The following is a 9162-nucleotide window of genomic DNA, read 5'->3' on the forward strand; positions in this document are numbered from 1 at the left end:
TTATGTTTTATTATTGGAAGGGCTGCACATGTGTGCTGATCTGAACACTTTGAGAATAAACTTACTTGTGTCTTTGTTTTATTTCACAAATGGACTCACTTGTTGACAGGGGCGGCTCCAGACATTTTCTTCTGCAGGTGTTATGGGGTTGATCAACTGTTTGGCGAGGGCGCTCTGAGATTAAGGGTTCCCCATGTCGGTTAACAGTTTAATTTCTACTGCACCACCCGCGAGGTCACAACACACACATGTGCGCACGTATACCCGCTCCACAACATTCTGTGGTGAACACAAGACGAGCTTATATACATTCACAAGCTTACATAAGTAAACACACCTCCGTATGAATACATAATTCAACACACACACACACACACACGCGCAGTAGAAACAAGTTTACTTTGTGCACATTTCAGCCTCAGATTGAAAAATTGTAAACTAATGCTGCCAGTTAACAACACATAGATTAACAACACAGTCCTAATATGAACCAACATTGCAAAGAGATAACTACAAGGTGCCAGAATTTGCAACTAAATCGAAATTAAATTCACACTAGGCAACATACATATCATATCACAGTTTTTTCTTTGTAAAATCACGATCACGATTTTATCACAATTTTTTTTCATTCAGAACATTTAGACTATTTTAAAGTTATTTACCAATAAAAACAAACCAATTCACTTACCCAAAACCATTGCCTTCAATGGAAAAAAGGGACACATTTTCAATTAAAAAAATAAAATAATGTATGTAAGCAATTTATCAAACTGGTTCCAAGTACAATTAACATCAAACAAAAAGGCTAGCATGTTCTTTCAGTCACACAGTCTTTTTACTTTGTTTAACTAAAATGTCATTCATAACCCGGCCTAACCCTTTATTACCTTAACCCCTAACCCTCACCACTAACCCTCACCACAACCCTAAACCTAACCCTCACCCTCACCCTTAACCCTAACCATCACCCCTAATCCTAACCCTATGCCCTCACCCTCACCCTGAACCTAACCCTACCTAACTCCACTAGATCCCTCCACCTGATTCAAAAAATGTCAACATAGCAAAGGTGTCATAATTTAGCAAACAACACTTAATGATAGCCTTCATGACACCTTATCATTCTAATGACAGATAATGACAGCGTAATGTCAACCTTATATATAAAACTTTAAGTGAAGTGTTACCTATTTGTTTATTTAGCTGTGATAAAATTAAGATGAAAACAGAATGAATTGGTGGATCAATGTTGTATCTTCTTGCTCTTCCAGTGATTGATGGCATGTGCTAATGCTTTATTGGAAACCACAGGTAGAAGGCAGGATGTGCAGCATCTTTAACAACCAAACTCCAAGCACTTGATTTGCTTGCATGCACATATGGACAAGCACCAAAAAAAAAAGGTTTCATGTGTTTTAGCGAGAAAAGCTTTCCTTTTATTTGGCAACCCTGTTCCAGTTTGTGCCTCATCAAACAAGTGTGAGAGTGTCTATAAAGTTTGATTGTCCATCTTGTGCCAGTCAAGGCACAGTGAGAAGACTGGAGCTGGAAGAGTGTCGTCTAAAACAGCATTTGTTGAATTTTGTTTTTTTTTTTTGTTCCAGGAAAACAGTGTAAAATTTGCCATTTCCACACCCTTACAATAATTCCTCATCCCAAATGTCTACCTCATTCATTCCAAATAATCCATAAGCCACAACCACAAAGAAAGAGCAGACATTTACAGAATCCTTCTACTTTTAATGAAGAGAGAGCAAAATGAGAGTGGAAAATGTAGAGTATTCAGTGTGAAGCATCTTCAGATCAAAGGGAATGCACACGTATGATGTAATCCTGTTTCTAATCTAATCTCTTGGAATCGCTCTCTTTTTCCTTGAAGGATGTTTTGCGACTGCTTCCTTTCAGTATTTGGGATTGGTTCACCGCATTGGCCATAAAACCAAAAATAGGAGTCACCATATAAAACAACCTTCTTTATATCTAAGCTTGAATCACAGCTGGGACTGGAAGTCATTTCACATAAGAGGCAATTTCTATTCTCGCACGTTAGAAATATACATTGAATCAAAGACCAATGACATAAGCAAGTCTGAAGCTATATAAACTGGTAATTTATTATTCATATTTAGTTGTTTCTACAAGCTAAATATTTAGCTTTAATAGCAACTAATGCAGCGATATTGAACATTGTGAATGATCAGGCATTGAGTATTTCCCATCTTTTATTTGCTTTTTTATTCTTTTTTCTTTTAGTTAAATCTAGTGTTGAGAAACTACATTATTATCAGCTCAGGCCTCCACATAATGTTAAACAATTATGTGGTTTTTCATAGCCAATCAGGAGACATCAAAGCTCTAAACAAAGCCAAAAAGTTTTAGTTAGTGTTTTGTTGAACATTTCTATGAAAAGAAAGGCTTTCAACATTTTTTTTTTTTTTTTCCATTTGGAAAATCTGTTTATTCCTTTTCAAATGGTGCCACATTTGTAACAAATGCATTTGTGGGATGAGCAGCAGAGCTAAATATGTTGGCTGTGCTGAAGACACAGAGCTGGATAAAGAGCAGCTCAAATAAAACTGGAATGTACATTAGTACGTCTTCACTCAGGCCCTTCATGGAACTGCACTGATTCCTTTGCCTCTTCACTCGCCAAATGTGCCTCACCTCAAATGGTTTTCTCACGTCATTATCAATGTTTGGTGACAGAAGAAGATTATGCTGATCTAATGAAAGTTAACGACTGGATTGGGCCGGGAATCCATATATATGTTTCCCAAATGTCAGAATGGAATATCACTTAAGCTTTAATGCTGCTGCTGTAGCTGGGCTGTGCCATATATCAGCCCTTTATACAGAGGTTTAAACTTTAGCATTGATGAAGGGAGCCTGGCAAGTTTTAGTATAAAGCTCAGTAAAAAAAACACCAGGCATATCAATCAGAAAAATAAATGTGTCATAAAACTACAGGTAAGGCTCGATTAAAAAGATTAGCCTAATTAGTTAGAGGCTTTGTATTTCATTAATCTAAATTTATCTCATAACAATATATGACACGAGAAGCCACGTTTTTCCAAATTTAAATGGGTTTTGATGTTACTGTAATTGAGTTGCTTTTATGAGTACTTGTACTTTTTTTTAGTACATTTCCAAATCAGTCATTTTACTTGTTATTTTATTGTAAAGTTCCATTTGTGCTAGTTTAAACATGAGATGTTTCCTGTATACAAGGTAATCGTGTCAAGATTTATTAACAAAAATAAACATGTTCACAAAGCACAAATTAAATTTAAGTAAACTATATTTATGTTTTCAGGGTTTTGGTTAACATTCCAGAGAAGTGGAAACTGAGTGCAAAACTGTTGGCATGACATAAACAGAGCAACTGATGAAGCTGATTAATTTAGTTTGAAGTAGTCTTTCTACATAGCAGTTGATAAGTTGGGTCAGACGATGCTATCTGTAGCAGTGCTTCTAGCCCCGCCCACATCCTCTACCACTGAGAGTGGTCGACTGTCCACTACAATCATTTATCCACTGACTTTGTTCATTTGTCACTCATGAACTTATTCATTTTGGCTCTGAACCCTGTCATGTTGTTGGCTGTTAATTGGCTACGGACCGTTGTCCGTGCTAGCTGCTACATGTTTAGCATTGAGGTGGAAACGCTCTGCTGGAAGGCAGGAGGCTGTATGAGCTCCGGTGATCAGCAAATGTTTTTTTTATTTTTTTTTTTACACAATTTGTACACATTAGGCTTTTGTTTGCCATTTATTGTGTTTTATTTTTTTATTTTTTACTAAAACTAATGCTCACAAAGCACAACAATGACTTTGGCTGCGTCCGAATAGTCCCTCCTATCTCCTTTCCTATCCACATTTCCTTAACCCCGTGGATCACGTCACAGGGTTGAGGAAAGGTGTTAGGAGACTTTCTAAATGAGTTAGGGGAAGGCCATCACGTGGTTTTGACAATCAGATGCACTTCCACTAGGTGACGTAATAATCCGACGGTGGCGAAAGTTTGTGACGTCTGCCGTGATGAAAAAACTACAAATTTCCAAAAATGAACTACAAAAAGCACATTTATAACACTTTCCCCTGTGCCTCTAACCGCTGATATAATCTCAAATATCATAAGGTTTGAATGTAAATTAAAGGAAAAGAGGTTACCAAGCAACAAGGAACTAAAGTGAAACTAAAAGAATGTCACATTGAGAATCAGAAATCAACATTAGTCCAAAAATAAGTATGATTTTATGAAAATGTTACATATATGCAATATGTAGGCCTACATAACATTGTATGCATACACATGTACAACCACACAAAGCATTCCTAGGTGAATGAAATATGTTGAATAAAATGGCTAAAAATGTTTCTGATCCCCTTTTCTTGAACCACAGAGTGCTCTGTTTCCAGTCATTGTGAGTTTCCTTGAGTGCTCAGATGAGCAGGTCTCATAAATGTTGTCACCGCAAGGAATTGTGGGTCAGCATTATCTGGTGTCCTTTGGTAAAGGATACATCAGTGTTTCCTAGGTAGGGAACTGTTGTGGCTCCTTTCTTGTTTATACTTTACACAGTGGACTTTGGATACAGCACCCCTACCTGTCACCTGCAGAAATTCTCCGATGACTCTGCGATTGTCGTCCTCATCAGTGATGGAGACGATCAGGAGTACAGAGAACTGATGCAGAACTTTGTGAATTGGTGCCAGTGTAGGAGGATAAGGGTAGTTAATAATGGGTTATATGAATGAGAATATTAATTATGATTATTAATATTAGCTCAACAAATTCCTGGTGGCCACCTCTTAAAAAGAGGAAATAAGTTTTTTTTAGACTAAACAAAGAATTAAATCAGGGAAGTGGATTTGTACAGCACATCTACAGCTAAAATACACAGCTTTAATAAATCAGAGGAATCAACGATTACAGTTTAACCATTTATTTGCATAATTCAGTAAGAAACGAGAACAATGTGGTGATTAAACCATGATGAAATGCATTTCTAAGCTAATAAAAGTGAGGATTACATGTAGTAAAGTGAATCACTATTCTATACTAATCTAGACTAACAATTGTAAAATCAAAGAATAGAATCAGAAAGCGAGCTCATAAAACAAAGAGGGAAAGACAGACAGGGGAGAACGGACAAACATATGTGGTGGATTGTGAGTGGAGTGTAAGTATGAGGATGTATTGAATGAGGATGTATTGTAATTTAAGTGAGTCAGTTTTGCTGGTCCATTGTTCACTGGTCCATACCTTGAGTTGCGGTCTGGGTTGGACCTGGAGACGTTCTGGGTTTGCAGGAACAACGTCCGTGTGGCAGTATAGCTTTGCTGGCGTGCTGCTGTTGCGTTCTGCTTTGTTTAATTCCACATACTTCAAAACATCTTTTCAACATCATATCTTAATATATCATCTATTATGAAACAGGTAGATACCAGACACGGCTTAAAAATAGCATGGTTAGTACTTCATAAACCTGAATGTCTAAATTCATGCTAGGCTTTTTCTTTACCGTATGGTTAACTGTAAATACCTTAAACTAAGCTTTGTGATGTTTTCTAGTATTTCAAGCACCTTTTAAAGGGGACATATCATACTAAATCCACTTTTTTAGCCCTTAAATGCATTTTGATGTATATTTAGATTGTTTAGAAGCACAGAAAAGTTCAAATTAATCTCTTCAGGTGCTCCGTTGATATCTTTATGTTCTGGTCATATTTTTCAATCTGTTTCGATTTTTCGATTCTCTAATACGTTTTTTAAACAATAACGTCAGCGGAACTGCCAAATTAGGACATCGACTCCAGGCCCAACACTTTCTCGCTTTTATTTTGTTGTCCAAGCTCCAGGATGCAGAAGTTACGAGAGGAGAAATCAAAATGTTCGGTTGTTGGATGTAGTAACCCACACGCTTCATTACAACGTCTCCCAGCATCAGAACCTTTTCAAAGTGCCTGGTTGAGTTTTATTTTTCACGGAAATGTACCCACATCTGTGGGTAAGGTCATTTTTGTGTGCGCGCAGCACTTCAAGGATGACTGCTTCTGCAACCTCCGCCAGTATAAAGAAGGATTTGCCGAAAGACTTTGTCTGATTGAGGGTTCAATTCCTTCTATCTTTGGAGACGACAAACAGAGCACTTCGGTAAGCTGTAAATAACGCTAAAAAGTGTGATGATAAGACGTCCCTGTCATTGTTTTGTTAGCATTAGCAGTTGCACCGTCTTCATATGTTAGCGCTGTGTGCTCGTTTTAGATCCTTAATGATATGGCCTACGTGATTTAATTTAAGTCTAAAGTTTTCATTAGTCATTTCATTTTGCCGTTTTTGTCTCCAAAAAGACTGTATTAAAATGCATTTTGTGACGTTAGCTTGGCGCTAGCGTTAGCTCGGTGCTTGTGTTAGCTCACTTGTTAGGTTCATCATCTTCATTTTCATCTCGCTCCGCCGGGTCAGACTCTGGCTCAAACATTTAAAGCTGGATGGACAAGTATTCCGTTGTTGACATTGTGTAAATAACGTGTGAATAAACTTTTTCTGCGCCGCTACATAGCCGTATCTCTTCTATCAAACTACAAAAATGGCCGAGCAGGGTGGCGTTGAACCTGGAGAGGGGGCGGGGTATGAAGTGTCTCATATGCATTTAAAGAGACCGCACCAAAACGAGTTGCTCTTAGAAGCACATCAGTAAAGGGGTAGAAAAGGGGTCTGGGGAGCTATAATAATGAGGAATTCAGACCCAAGCAGTGCAGTTCCGCTTTATATAGACCACAACTGTATGATTTATATCTAAAAAGGAAGGATTTAAAACCATGATATGTCCCCTTTAAATGATGAAACATTTTAAAAATAACATTCTGTTGGTGATTGAATTACCTGAAGAGTGGCATAGGACACACAATATTTGCAATTTAAATTTCTGCAGGAACCATTCTAATAATGCTTTCTTTTGTGACTTTATCAAACAAGTACATGTTCTTTGTTCTCATTTGAGTGGGAAACAGAAAGCTGGTATTATTCCAATGTCCTGTGGAACGTCTGGTTTGGGTTCTGGAGGTGACAAAATCCGCAGGGGGTTGGAGCCCGGGGTTTGAAAACTTAACATGTAAACATTGACTGATTGTTTCCTTTTGATCATAATGTAACAGAGAGGTGATAACAGGAGCAAAACTGTTCTTGGATTCTCCTGTTCCTTTATTTGAACAGGAATTGGGAGAAGGTCCCCCTCTTGAGCACGTTTGTATTTCACAGTGGAAGACAGACCTTCTGACATCATTCAATGGTAAGACTAGTACCTCAGTCAGAGTTCAACTGGGACGATTTGATTCCCTATACCAGCAAAACCACCTCCTGATCATTATTGGGGAAACCAAGGAGCTGGTGGTGGATTTTAGCAAGCAACGTCACTCTCCACCTCCACTGCTGAACATCCAGGGAAAGGAAAAGGAAGCTGAGAGGCTCTTAACCAGTGACGTGCAGTCAGGGTGGGCAAGGTATGGAGTGCCTACACAAGGGTGAATTGATATTTTGATTATTTGTTTTAATTATAATATAATTATAAATTATTTATTTTTACATTTCTGAGCCTACAGTATCTATACGTTTGAAAGTGTCAGCATTTTGTGCTTTTCATAGCCCAAATGACTAAACATCGCTATTTCCTTGTACGGCACAGTCTCACTCCACTGTAGGGCAGGAGGAGGCCACACCCTCTTCCAAAAGCACATTGCTGCTCTTCCTCTGGCTCCATAGCGTGTTTATGTGTTTTTGCGCATGCACAGTCAGTACCCCAAGATGAAAACCATTTACGTAAATAGGCAGCTCTCTACGCTGCCTTTGGACGTAACCGTGTGATGCTAAACGCTATACGTATGTTCACAGTGCATTAGTGAATTGATCCAGCGTGGCTGCTGCAGCTGCTATGTTCTCTAGCTAGTGGGCGGGAGGACACTACACGAAGGATGACAGCGCTAGAAACAATAAAGAAACTTTCTTTTGAGGAAAAACAACAGCTTTTAAAATATGGGAGACCAGAGCTACCAGACCTTCAGCAAAGGAAAGGTCAGAAAATGGTTTGTACTTTTCACAGTGAATGGTATAAAAGAAAGGATTGGCTTTGTGGATGCACCTCACTGAGGCTGTTCCGTGTTGTTGTTGTGTTACAGGCGGGTAAAAGCTCAGGTGCAGATGACAAACACAGAGCCAGAACTGAATTTAACTGTTTTATTTAAATAAACGGAGGAAGCTGGCAAGACCTGGTGGAAGAGAGGGATTAACTGAAGGGGTTTAGCAAATACGAATAGGTAGTGATGGACTAAGCAAGGACGGAAACTAACCTGGGGTCTGCTAGAAAGAGCGAGGCTTAACTGAGTGTCCAGGAAGGTGGGGCCGAGGGTGAGGATGGCAGGCAATGGAGCGGAGGCAGAGTCTGAAGCTGACGGGGACAGGAAGGCTGGGGATTCCGAGAAGGCAGATGATCCAGGCAGGTATCAGGGGGAATACCTGCCCCCCCCCCCCTCATGCTCCACCTGGAGCACGTCTCAGATGACCAGGGTGCAGGCAGTGGAAATCCCGGATGAGCGCCGGATCCTCAATCCGGCCACGAGGAACCCAGCTCCTCTCCTCTGGACCATAGCCTTCCCAGTCCATCAGGTACTGAAGATCCCGGCGCCGCACATCCAGCAGGCACAGCACTCTGTACACCAGGCCACCGCCAACCATCCTGGGCGGTGGAGGGGGATGGACAGAACACTCTCCCGCACGGGTTTGAGCTGGGAGACGTGAAAGGTCGGATGGATGCGCATCAAGGCTGGGAGCTTCAGCCAAACAGCGCTGGGGGTTGATGACCTTGTCAACTGGAAACGGCCCAATGAAACGTGGGGCCAGCTTCTTTGACTCCACCCTGAGGGGAATGTCCTTGGCACGCACCCATACCTCTTGTCCCGGGGTGTAGGTAGGTGCCGGCGAGCGTCTTCAGTTGGCCTGCTTCTCCATCCTTGCTGACGACCGAAGAAGGGCAGAACGAGCCTGCTTCCAGATTTTTCCCACCCTCTGGATGAAACCCTGGATAGAGGGCACCACCAAGTTATGCTCCTGGGACGGGAATAAGGGCGGCTGGTACCCTAGGGAGCACTGAAAGGGGGACAT

Source organism: Gouania willdenowi, chromosome 8 (genome assembly GCF_900634775.1).
Source record: "Gouania willdenowi chromosome 8, fGouWil2.1, whole genome shotgun sequence".
Lineage (NCBI taxonomy): Eukaryota > Metazoa > Chordata > Actinopteri > Blenniiformes > Gobiesocidae > Gouania > Gouania willdenowi.